We start from the raw sequence: 12,538 nt of genomic DNA, 5'->3' as shown, positions 1-12,538 counted from the left end.
GAGAGACAGAGCGAGCGAGATAGAGAGACAGTGAACGAGAGACAGAAAGAGCGAGATAAAGAGAGAGTGAACGAGAGACAGATAGAGCGAGATAGAGAGAGAGTGAACGGGAGACAGAGAGAGAGAGATATAGAGAGAGTGAACGGGAGACAGAGAGAGGAAGATAGAGAGAGTGTGAACGAGAGACAGAGAGAGAGAGATAGAGAGAGAGCGAATGAGAGACAGAGAGATTGAGATAGAGAGAGAGTGAATGAGAGACAGAGAGAGTGATATAAAGAGAGAGTGAACGAGAGACAGTGAGAGCGAGATAGAGAGTGAACGATAGAGAGAGAGAGCGACAGAGAGAGAGAGTGAACGAGAGACAGAGAGAGCGAAATAGAGAGAGAGTGAACGAGAGAAAGAGAGAGCAAGATAGAGAGAGAGTGAACGAGAGACAGAGAGAGCGAGATAGAGAGAGAGTGAACGGGAGACAGAGAGAGCGAGATAGAGAGAGAGTGAACGGGAGACAGAGAGAGCGAGATAGAGAGAGAGTGAACGGGAGACAGAGAGAGCAAGATAGAGAGAGTGAACGAGAGACAGAGAGAGCGAGATAGAGAGAGAGAGAAAGACAGACAGAGAGAGCGAGAAGAGAGAGTGAACGGGAGACAGAGAGAGCGAGATAGAGAGAGAGTGAACAAGAGACAGAGAGAGCGAGATAGAGAGAGAGTGAACGAGAGACAGAGCGAGCGAGATAGAGAGACAGTGAACGAGAGACAGAAAGAGCGAGATAGAGAGAGAGTGAACGAGAGACAGATAGAGCGAGATAGAGAGAGAGTGAACGGGAGACAGAGAGAGAGAGATAGAAAGAGAGTGAACGGGAGACAGAGAGAGCAAGATAGAGAGAGCGTGAAGGGGAGACAGAGAGAGCGAGATAGAAAGAGAGCGAATGAGAGACAGAGAGATTAAGATAGAGAGATTGAATGAGAGACAGAGAGAGTGATATAAAGAGAGAGTGAACGAGAGACAGTGAGAGCGAGATAGAGAGAGTGAACTATAGACAGAGAGAGCGAGATAGGGAGAGACTGAACGAGAGACAGAGAGCGCGAGATAGTGAGAGAGTGAACTATAGACAGAGAGAGAGAGATAGAGAGAGAGTGAACGAGAGACAGAGAGAGCGAGATAGAGAGAGATTGAACGAGAGAAAGAGCGAGCGAGATAGAGAGACAGTGTACGAGAGACAGAGAGAGCGAGATAGAGAGAGAGTGAACGAGAGACAGAGAGAACGAGATAGAGAGAGAGTGAACGGGAGACAGAGAGAGCAAGATAGAGAGAATGAACGAGAGACAGAGAGAGCGAGATAGAGAGAGAGTGAACGAGAGAAAGAGAGAGCGAGATAGAGAGAGAGTGAAAGACAGACAGAGAGAGCGAGAAGAGAGAGTGAACGGGAGACAGAGAGAGCGAGATAGAGAGAAAATGAACAAAAGACAGAGAGAGCGAGATAGAGAGAGAGTGAACGAGAGACAGAGAGAGCGAGATAGAGAGAGAGTGAACGAGAGACAGAGCGAGCGAGATAGAGAGACAGTGAACGAGAGACAGAAAGAGCGAGATAAAGAGAGAGTGAACGAGAGACAGATAGAGCGAGATAGAGAGAGAGTGAACGGGAGACAGAGAGAGAGAGATATAGAGAGAGTGAACGGGAGACAGAGAGAGGAAGATAGAGAGAGTGTGAACGAGAGACAGAGAGAGAGAGATAGAGAGAGAGCGAATGAGAGACAGAGAGATTGAGATAGAGAGAGAGTGAATGAGAGACAGAGAGAGTGATATAAAGAGAGAATGAACGAGAGACAGTGAGAGCGAGATAGAGAGTGAACGATAGAGAGAGACAGCGACAGAGAGAGAGAGTGAACGAGAGACAGAGAGAGCGAAATAGAGAGAGAGTGAACGAGAGAAAGAGAGAGCAAGATAGAGAGAGAGTGAACGAGAGACAGAGAGAGCGAGATAGAGAGAGAGTGAACGGGAGACAGAGAGAGCGAGATAGAGAGAGAGTGAACGGGAGACAGAGAGAGCGAGATAGAGAGAGAGTGAACGGGAGACAGAGAGAGCAAGATAGAGAGAGTGAACGAGAGACAGAGAGAGCGAGATAGAGAGAGAGAGAAAGACAGACAGAGAGAGCGAGAAGAGAGAGTGAACGGGAGACAGAGAGAGCGAGATAGAGAGAGAGTGACCGGGAGACAGAGAGAGCGAAATAGAGAGAGAGTGAACGGGAGACAGAGAGAGCAAGATAGAGAGAGTGAACGAGAGACAGAGAGAGCGAGATAGAGAGAGAGAGAAAGACAGACAGAGAGAGCGAGGAGAGAGAGTGAACGGGAGACAGAGAGAGCGAGATAGAGAGAGAGTGAACAAGAGACAGAGAGAGCGAGATAGAGAGAGAGTGAACGAGAGACAGAGAGAGCGAGATAGTGAGAGAGTGAACGAGAGACAGAGAGAGCGAGATAGAGAGAGTGTGAACGGGAGACAGAGAGAGCGAGATAGAGAGAGAGCGAATGAGAGAAAGAGAGATTGAGATAGAGAGAGAGTGAATGAGAGACAGAGAGAGTGAGATAAAGAGAGAGTGAACGAGAGACAGTGAGAGCGAGATAGAGAGTGAACGATAGAGAGAGAGAGCGACATAGAGAGAGAGTGAACGAGAGACAGAGAGAGCGAAATAGAGAGAGAGTGAACGAGAGACAGAGAGAGCGAGATAGAGAGAGAGTGAACGAGAGACAGAGAGAGCGAGATAGAGAGAGTGAAATAGAGACAGAGAGAGCGAGATAGAGAGAGAGTGAACGGGAGACAGAGAGAGAGATAGAGAGAGAGAGAACAGTGGACAGAGAGCGAGATAGAGAGGGAGTGAACGGGAGACAGAAAGAGCGAGATAGAGAGACAGTGAACGAGAGACAGAGAGAGCAAGATAGAGAGAGAGTGAACGAGAGAAAGAGAGAGCGAGATAGAGAGAGTGTGAACGGGAGACAGAGAGAGCGAGATGGAGAGAGAATGCACGGGAGACAGAGAGAGCGAGATAGAGATCGAGTGAATGAGAGAGAGAGAGAGTGAGATAGAGAGTGAGTGATAGAGAGACAGAGAGTTCGAGAGAGGGATCGAGTGAATGAGATACAGACAAAGCGAGATAGAGAGAGAGTGAACGAGAGACAGAGAGAGCGAGATAGAGAGAGAGTGAACGAGAGACAGAGCGGGCGAGATAGAGAGAGAGTGAAAGAGAGACAGAGAGAGCGAAATAGAGAGAGAGTGAACGGGAGACAGAGAGATTGTGATAGTGAGAGAGTGAACGACAGACAGAGATAGCGAGATAGAGAGACAGTGAACGAGAGACAGAGAGAGCAAAAGAGAGAGAGAGAGTGAACGAGAGACAGAGAGAGCGAGATAGAGAGAGTGTGAACGGGAGACAGAGAGAGCGAGATAGAGAGAGAATGCACGGGAGACATAGAGACCGAGATAGAGATCGAGTGAATGAGAGAGAGAGATTGAGAGATAGATAGTGAACGAGAGACAGAGAGAGTGAGAGAGAGAGAGAGTGAATGAGACAGTGAGAGCGACACAGAGACAGAGTGAACGGGAGACAGAGAGCGAGATAGAGAGAGAGTGAATGAGAGACAGAAAGAGTGAGATAGATAGAGACTGAATGAGAGAGAGAGAGTGCGAGATAGAGAGAGAATGAACGAGAGACAGAGAGAGCGAGATGGAGAGAGAGTGAAGGGGAGACAGAGATAACGAGATAGAGAGACAGTGAACGAGAGACAGAGAGAGCGAGATAGAGAGAGAGTGAACGAGAGACAGAGAGAGCGAGATAGAGAGAGTGTGAACGGGAGAAGAGAGAGCGAGATAGAGAGAGAGCGAATGAGAGACAGAGAGATTGAGATAGAGAGAGAGTGAATGAGAGACAGAGAGAGTGAGATAAAGAGAGAGTGAACGAGAGACAGTGAGAGCGAGATAGAGAGTGAACGATAGAGAGAGAGAGCGACATAGAGAGAGATTGAACGAGAGACAGAGAGAGCGAAATAGAGAGAGAGCGAACGAGAGACAGAGAGAGCGAGATAGAGAGAGAGTGAACGAGAGACAGAGAGAGCGAGATAGAGAGAGTGAAAGAGAGACAGAGAGAGCGAGATAGAGAGAGAGTGAATGGGAGACAGAGTGAGGGAGGTAGAGAGAGAGTGAATGAGAGACAGAGAGAGCGAGATATAGAGAGAGTGAACGAGAGACAGAGAGAGCGAGCTAGAGAGAGAGTGAACGGGAGACAGAGAGGGCGAGATAGAGAGAGACTTAACGGGAGACAGAGAGAGAGATAGAGTGAGAGAGAACAGTAGACAGAGAGCGAGATAGAGAGAGAGTGAACGGGAGAAAGAGAGAGCGAGATAGAGAGAGAGTGAATGAGAGACAGAAAGAGCGAGATAGATAGAGACTGATGAGAGAGAGAGAGTGCGAGATAGAGAGAGAATGAACGAGAGACAGAGAGAGCAAGATGGAGAGACAGTGAACGAGAGACAGAGAGAGCAAGATAGAGAGAGAGTGAACGAGAGACAGAGAGAGCGAGATAGAGAGAGTGTGAACGGGAGACAGAGAGAGCAAGATAGAGAGAGAATGCACGGGAGACAGAGAGAGCGAGATAGAGATCGAGTGAATGAGAGAGAGAGAGAGTGAGATAGAGAGTGAGTGATAGAGAGAAGAAGAGAGCGAGAGAGGGATCGAGTGAATGAGATACAGACAAAGCGAGATAGAGAGAGAGTGAACGAGAGACAGAGAGAGCGAGATAGAGAGAGAGTGAACGAGAGACAGAGCGGGCGAGATAGAGAGAGAGTGAACGGGAGACAGAGAGAGCGAGATAGAGAGCGAGTGAACGGGAGACAGAGAGGGCGAGATAGAGAGAGACTTAACGGGAGACAGAGAGAGAGATAGAGAGAGAGAGAACAGTAGACAGAGAGCGAGATAGAGAGAGAGTGAACGGGAGACAGAGAGAGCGAGATAGAGAGAGAGTGAAGGGGAGACAGAGATAGCGAGATAGAGAGACAGTGAACGAGAGACAGAGAGAGCAGATAGAGAGAGAGTGAACGAGAGACAGAGAGAGCGAGATAGAGAGAGAGTGAACGAGAGACAGAGAGAGCGAGATAGAGAGAGTGAACTATAGACAGAGAGAGCGATTTAGGGAGAGACTGAACGAGAGACAGAGAGAGCGAGATAGAGAGAGGGTGAACGGGAGACAGAGAGCGCGAGAAAGAGGGAGAATGCACGGGAGACAGAGAGAGCGAGATAGAGATCGAGGGAATGAGAGAGAGAGAGAGTGAGATAGAGTGTGAGTGAAAGAGAGACATAGAGAGCGAGAGAGGGATCGAGTGAATGAGATACAGACAAAGCGAGATAGAGAGAGAGTGAACGAGAGACAGAGAGAGCGAGATAGAGAGAGAGTGAACGAGAGACAGAGAGTGCGAGATAGAGAGAGAGTGAACGAGAGACAGAGAGAGCGAAATAGAGAGAGAGTGAACGGGAGACAGAGAGAGTGTGATAGTGTGAGAGTGAACGAGAGATAGATAGAGCGAGATAGAGAGAGAGTGAACGGGAGACAGAGAGAGCGAGATAGAGAGAGAGTGAACAAGAGACAGAGAGAGCAAGACAGAGAGAGAGTGAACGAGAGACAGAGAGAGCGAGATAGAGAGAGTGTGAACGGGAGACAGAGAGAGCGAGATAGAGAGAGAATGCACGGGAGACAGAGAGAGCGAGATAGAGATCGAGTGAATGAGAGACAGAGAGAGTGAGATAGAGAGAGAGTGATAGAGAGACAGAGAGAGCGAGAGAGGGATCGAGTGAATGAGATACAGACAGAGCGAGATAGAGAGAGAGTGAACGAGAGACAGAGAGAGCGAGATAGAGAGAGAGTGAACGAGAGACAGAGCGGGCGAGATAGAGAGAGAGTGAACGAGAGACAGAGAGAGCGAAATAGAGAGAGAGTGAACGGGAGACAGAGAGAGTGAAATAGAGAGAGAGTGAACGAGAGACAGAGAGAGCGAGATAGAGAGAGAGTGAACGAGAGACAGAGAGAGCGAGATAGAGAGAGAGTGAAAGGGAGATAGAGAGAGAGTGAACGGGAGACAGAGAGAGCGAGATAGAGAGAGAGTGAACGGGAGACAGAGAGAGCAAGATAGAGAGAGTGAACGAGAGACAGAGAGAGCGAGATAGAGAGAGAGTGAACGAGAGACAGAGAGAGCGAGATAGAGAGAGAGAGAAAGACAGACAGAGAGAGCGAGAAGAGAGAGTGAACGGGAGACAGAGAGAGCGAGATAGAGAGAGAGTGAACAAGAGACAGAAAGAGCGAGATAGAGAGAGAGTGAACGAGAGACAGAGAGAGCGAGATAGAGAGATAGTGAATGAGAGAGCGAGTTAGAGAGAGAGATTGAACGAGAGTCAGAGAGAGCGAGATAGTGAGAGAGTGAACGAGAGACAGAGAGAGCGATATAGAGAGAGTGTGAACGGGAGACAGAGAGAGCGAGATAGAGAGAGAGCGAATGAGAGAAAGAGAGATTGAGATAGAGAGAGAGTGAATGAGAGACAGAGAGAGTGAGATAAAGAGAGAGTGAACGAGAGACAGTGAGAGCGAGATAGAGAGTGAACGATAGAGAGACAGAGCGACATAGAGAGAGAGTGAACGAGAGACAGAGAGAGCGAAATAGAGAGAGAGCGAACGAGAGACAGAAAGAGCGAGATAGAGAGAGAGTGAACGAGAGACAGAGAGAGCGAGATAGAGAGAGTGAAAGAGAGACAGAGAGAGCGAGATAGAGAGAGAGTGAACGGGAGACAGAGAGAGAGATAGAGAGAGAGAGAACAGTAGACAGAGAGCGAGATAGAGAGAGAGTGAAAGGGAGACAGAGAGAGCGAGATAGAGAGACAGTGAACGAGAGACAGAAAGAGCAAGATAGAGAGAGAGTGAACGAGAGACAGAGAGAGCGAGATAGAGAGAGTGTGAACGGGAGACAGAGAGAGCGAGATAGTGAGAGAGTGAACGAGAGACAGAGAGAGCGAGATAGAGAGAGAGTGAACGGGAGACTGAGAGAGGGAGATAGAGAGAGAGTGAATGAGAGACAGAGAGAGCGAGAGAGAGAGAGAATGAACTTGAGGCAGAGAGAGCGAGATAGAGAGCGAGTGAATGAGAGACAGAGAGAGCGAGATTGAGAGAGTGAACGGGAGACAGAGAGGGCAAGTGAGAGTGAGAGTGAACGAGAGACAGAGAGAGTAAGATTGAGAGAGAGTGAACGAGAGTCAGAGAGCGCGAGATAGAGTGAGAGAGAATGAGAGCGAGATAGAGAGAGATTGAACGAGAGACAGAGAGAGCGAGATAGAGAGAGAGTGAACGAGAGACAGAGAGAGCGAGATACAGAGAGAGTGAATGAGATACAGACAGAGTGAGATAGAGAGAGAGTGAAAGAGAGATAGGGAGAGCGAGGTAGAGGGAATGAACGAGACACAGAGTGAGCGAGATAGAGAGAGAGTGAATAAGAGACAGAGTGAGCGAGATAGAGAGAGAGTGAATGAGATACAGAGAGAGTGAGATAGAGAGAGAGTGAACGAGAGATAGGGAGAGCGAGGTAGAGGGAATGAACGAGACACAGAGAGAGCGAGATAGAGAGAGAGTGAATAAGAGACAAGAGAGAGTGAGATAGAGAGAGAGTGAATGAGAGACAGAGAGAGCGAGATAGAGAGAGAGTGAATGAGAGAAAGAGAGAGCGAGATAGAGAGTGAACGAGAGACAGAGAGAGTGAGAGAGAGAGAGAGTGAATGAGACAGTGAGAGCGACACAGAGAGAGAGTGAAAGGGAGACAGAGAGCGAGATAGAGAGAGAGTGAATGAGAGACAGAAAGAGCGAGATAGATAGAGACTGAATGAGAGAGAGAGAGTGCGAGATAGAGAGAGAATGAACGAGAGACAGAGATAGCGAGATAGAGAGACAGTGAACGAGAGACAGAGAGAGCGAGATAGAGAGAGAGTGAACGAGAGACAGAGAGAGCGAGATAGAGAGAGTGTGAACGGGAGACAGAGAGAGCGAGATAGAGAGAGAGCGAATGAGAGACAGAGAGATTGAGATAGAGAGAGAGTGAATGAGCCACAGAGAGAGTGAGAAAAAGAGAGAGTGAACGAGAGAGAGTGAGAGCGAGATAGACAGTGAACGATAGAGAGAGAGAGCGACATAGAGAGTGAGTGAACGAGAGACAGAGAGAGCGAAATAGAGAGAGAGTGAACGAGAGACAGAGAGAGCGAGATAGAGAGAGAGTGAACGAGAGACAGAGAGAGCGAGATAGAGAGTGAACGAGAGACAGAGAGCGAGATAGAGAGAGATTGATTGTGAGACAGAGAGAACGAGATAGAGAGAGAGTGAACTATAGACAGAGAGAGCGAGATAGGGAGAGACTGAACGAGCGATAGAGAGCGCGAGATGGTGAGAGAGTGAACTATAGACAGAGAGAGCGAGATAGAGAGAGAGTGAATGAGAGACAGAAAGAGCGAGATAGATAGAGACTGATGAGAGAGAGAGAGTGCGAGATAGAGAGAGAATGAACGAGAGACAGAGAGAGCAAGATGGAGAGACAGTGAACGAGAGACAGAGAGAGCAAGATAGAGAGAGAGTGAACGAGAGACAGAGAGAGCGAGATAGAGAGAGTGTGAACGGGAGACAGAGAGAGCGAGATAGAGAGAGAATGCACGGGAGACAGAGAGAGCGAGATAGAGAGCGAGTGAATGAGAGAGAGAGAGAGAGAGATAGAGAGTGAGTGATAGAGAGAAGAAGAGAGCGAGAGAGGGATCGAGTGAATAAGATACAGACAAAGCGAGATAGAGAGAGAGTGAACGAGAGACAGAGAGAGCGAGATAGAGAGAGAGTGAACGAGAGACAGAGCGGGCGAGATAGAGAGAGAGTGAACGGGAGACAGAGAGAGCGAGATAGAGAGCGAGTGAACGGGAGACAGAGAGGGCGAGATAGAGAGAGACTTAACGGGAGACAGAGAGAGAGATAGAGAGAGAGAGAACAGGAGACAGAGAGCGAGATAGAGAGAGAGTGAACGGGAGACAGAGAGAGCGAGATAGAGAGAGAGTGAAGGGGAGACAGAGATAGCGAGATAGGGAGAGAGTGAACGAGAGACAGAGAGAGCAAGATAGAGAGAGAGTGAACGAGAGACAGAGAGAGCGAGATAGAGAGAGAGTGAACGAGAGACAGAGAGAGCGAGATAGAGAGAGTGAACTATAGACAGAGAGAGCGAGATAGGGAGAGACTGAACGAGAGACAGAGAGAGCGAGATAGAGAGAGGGTGAACGGGAGACAGAGAGCGCGAGATAGAGGGAGAATGCACGGGAGACAGAGAGAGCGAGATAGAGATCGAGGGAATGAGAGAGAGAGAGAGTGAGATAGAGTGTGAGTGAAAGAGAGACATAGAGAGCGAGAGAGGGATCGAGTGAATGAGATACAGACAAAGCGAGATAGAGATAGAGTGAACGAGAGACAGAGAGAGCGAGATAGAGAGAGAGTGAACGAGAGACAGAGCGTGTGAGATAGAGAGAGAGTGAACGAGAGACAGAGAGAGCGAGATAGAAGTGAGTGAACGAGAGACAGAGAGAGCGAGATAGAGAGAGAGTGAACGGGAGACAGAGAGAGCGAGATAGGGAGAGAGTGAACGGGAGACAGAGAGAGCGAGATAGAGAGAGAGTGAACGGGAGACAGAGAGAGCAAGATAGAGAGAGTGAACGAGAGACAGAGAGAGCGAGATAGAGAGAGAGTGAACGAGAGACAGAGAGAGCGAGATAGAGAGAGAGAGAAAGACAGACAGAGAGAGCGAGAAAAGAGAGTGAACGGGAGACAGAGAGAGCGAGATAGAGAGAGAGTGAACAAGAGACAGAGAGAGCGAGATAGAGAGAGAGTGAACGAGAGACAGAGAGAGCGAGATAGTGAGAGAGTGAACGAGAGACAGAGAGAGCGAGATAGAGAGAGTGTGAACGGGAGACAGAGAGAGCGAGATAGAGAGAGAGCGAATGAGAGAAAGAGAGATTGAGATAGAGAGAGAGTGAATGAGAGACAGAGAGAGTGAGATAAAGAGAGAGTGAACGAGAGACAGTGAGAGCGAGATAGAGAGTGAACGATAGAGATAGAGAGAGAAAGACAGACAGAGAGAGCGAGAAAAGAGAGTGAACGGGAGACAGAGAGAGCAAGATAGAGAGAGTGAACGAGAGACAGAGAGAGCGAGATAGAGAGAGAGTGAACGAGAGACAGAGAGAGCGAGATAGAGAGAGAGAGAAAGACAGACAGAGAGAGCGAGAAGAGAGAGTGAACGGGAGACAGAGAGAGCGAGATAGAGAGAGAGTGAACAAGAGACAGAAAGAGCGAGATAGAGAGACAGTGAACGAGAGACAGAGAGAGCGAGATAGTGAGAGAGTGAACGAGAGACAGAGAGAGCGAGATAGAGAGAGTGTGAACGGGAGACAGAGAGAGCGAGATAGAGAGAGAGCGAATGAGAGAAAGAGAGATTGAGATAGAGAGAGAGTGAATGAGAGACAGAGAGAGTGAGATAAAGAGAGAGTGAACGAGAGACAGTGAGAGCGAGATAGAGAGTGAACGATAGAGATAGAGAGAGAAAGACAGACAGAGAGAGCGAGAAAAGAGAGTGAACGGGAGACAGAGAGAGCAAGATAGAGAGAGTGAACGAGAGACAGAGAGAGCGAGATAGAGAGAGTGAAAGAGAGACAGAGAGAGCGAGATAGAGAGAGAGTGAACGGGAGACAGAGAGAGAGATAGAGAGAGAGAGAACAGTAGACAGAGAGCGAGATAGAGAGAGAGTGAAAGGGAGACAGAGAGAGCGAGATAGAGAGACAGTGAACGAGAGACAGAAAGAGCAAGATAGAGAGAGAGTGAACGAGAGACAGAGAGAGCGAGATAGAGAGAGTGTGAACGGGAGACAGAGAGAGCGAGATAGTGAGAGAGTGAACGAGAGACAGAGAGAGCGAGATAGAGAGAGAGTGAACGGGAGACTGAGAGAGGGAGATAGAGAGAGAGTGAATGAGAGACAGAGAGAGCGAGAGAGAGAGAGAATGAACTTGAGGCAGAGAGAGCGAGATAGAGAGCGAGTGAATGAGAGACAGAGAGAGCGAGATTGAGAGAGTGAACGGGAGACAGAGAGGGCAAGTGAGAGTGAGAGTGAACGAGAGACAGAGAGAGTAAGATTGAGAGAGAGTGAACGAGAGTCAGAGAGCGCGAGATAGAGTGAGAGAGAATGAGAGCGAGATAGAGAGAGATTGAACGAGAGACAGAGAGAGCGAGATAGAGAGAGAGTGAACGAGAGACAGAGAGAGCGAGATACAGAGAGAGTGAATGAGATACAGACAGAGTGAGATAGAGAGAGAGTGAAAGAGAGATAGGGAGAGCGAGGTAGAGGGAATGAACGAGACACAGAGTGAGCGAGATAGAGAGAGAGTGAATAAGAGACAGAGTGAGCGAGATAGAGAGAGAGTGAATGAGATACAGAGAGAGTGAGATAGAGAGAGAGTGAACGAGAGATAGGGAGAGCGAGGTAGAGGGAATGAACGAGACACAGAGAGAGCGAGATAGAGAGAGAGTGAATAAGAGACAAGAGAGAGTGAGATAGAGAGAGAGTGAATGAGAGACAGAGAGAGCGAGATAGAGAGAGAGTGAATGAGAGAAAGAGAGAGCGAGATAGAGAGTGAACGAGAGACAGAGAGAGTGAGAGAGAGAGAGAGTGAATGAGACAGTGAGAGCGACACAGAGAGAGAGTGAAAGGGAGACAGAGAGCGAGATAGAGAGAGAGTGAATGAGAGACAGAAAGAGCGAGATAGATAGAGACTGAATGAGAGAGAGAGAGTGCGAGATAGAGAGAGAATGAACGAGAGACAGAGATAGCGAGATAGAGAGACAGTGAACGAGAGACAGAGAGAGCGAGATAGAGAGAGAGTGAACGAGAGACAGAGAGAGCGAGATAGAGAGAGTGTGAACGGGAGACAGAGAGAGCGAGATAGAGAGAGAGCGAATGAGAGACAGAGAGATTGAGATAGAGAGAGAGTGAATGAGCCACAGAGAGAGTGAGAAAAAGAGAGAGTGAACGAGAGAGAGTGAGAGCGAGATAGACAGTGAACGATAGAGAGAGAGAGCGACATAGAGAGTGAGTGAACGAGAGACAGAGAGAGCGAAATAGAGAGAGAGTGAACGAGAGACAGAGAGAGCGAGATAGAGAGAGAGTGAACGAGAGACAGAGAGAGCGAGATAGAGAGTGAACGAGAGACAGAGAGCGAGATAGAGAGAGATTGATTGTGAGACAGAGAGAACGAGATAGAGAGAGAGTGAACTATAGACAGAGAGAGCGAGATAGGGAGAGACTGAACGAGCGATAGAGAGCGCGAGATGGTGAGAGAGTGAACTATAGACAGAGAGAGCGAGATAGAGAGAGAGTGAATGAGAGACAGAAAGAGCGAGATAGATAGAGACTGATGAGAGAGAGAGAGTGCGAGATAGAGAGAGAATGAA

This window comes from Carcharodon carcharias, assembly GCF_017639515.1.
Source record: "Carcharodon carcharias isolate sCarCar2 chromosome 40 unlocalized genomic scaffold, sCarCar2.pri SUPER_40_unloc_1, whole genome shotgun sequence".
NCBI classification, from domain to species: Eukaryota; Metazoa; Chordata; class Chondrichthyes; order Lamniformes; family Lamnidae; genus Carcharodon; species Carcharodon carcharias.
The sequence above is the reverse complement of the archived record's forward strand: the minus strand, read 5'-3'. Positions refer to the sequence as shown.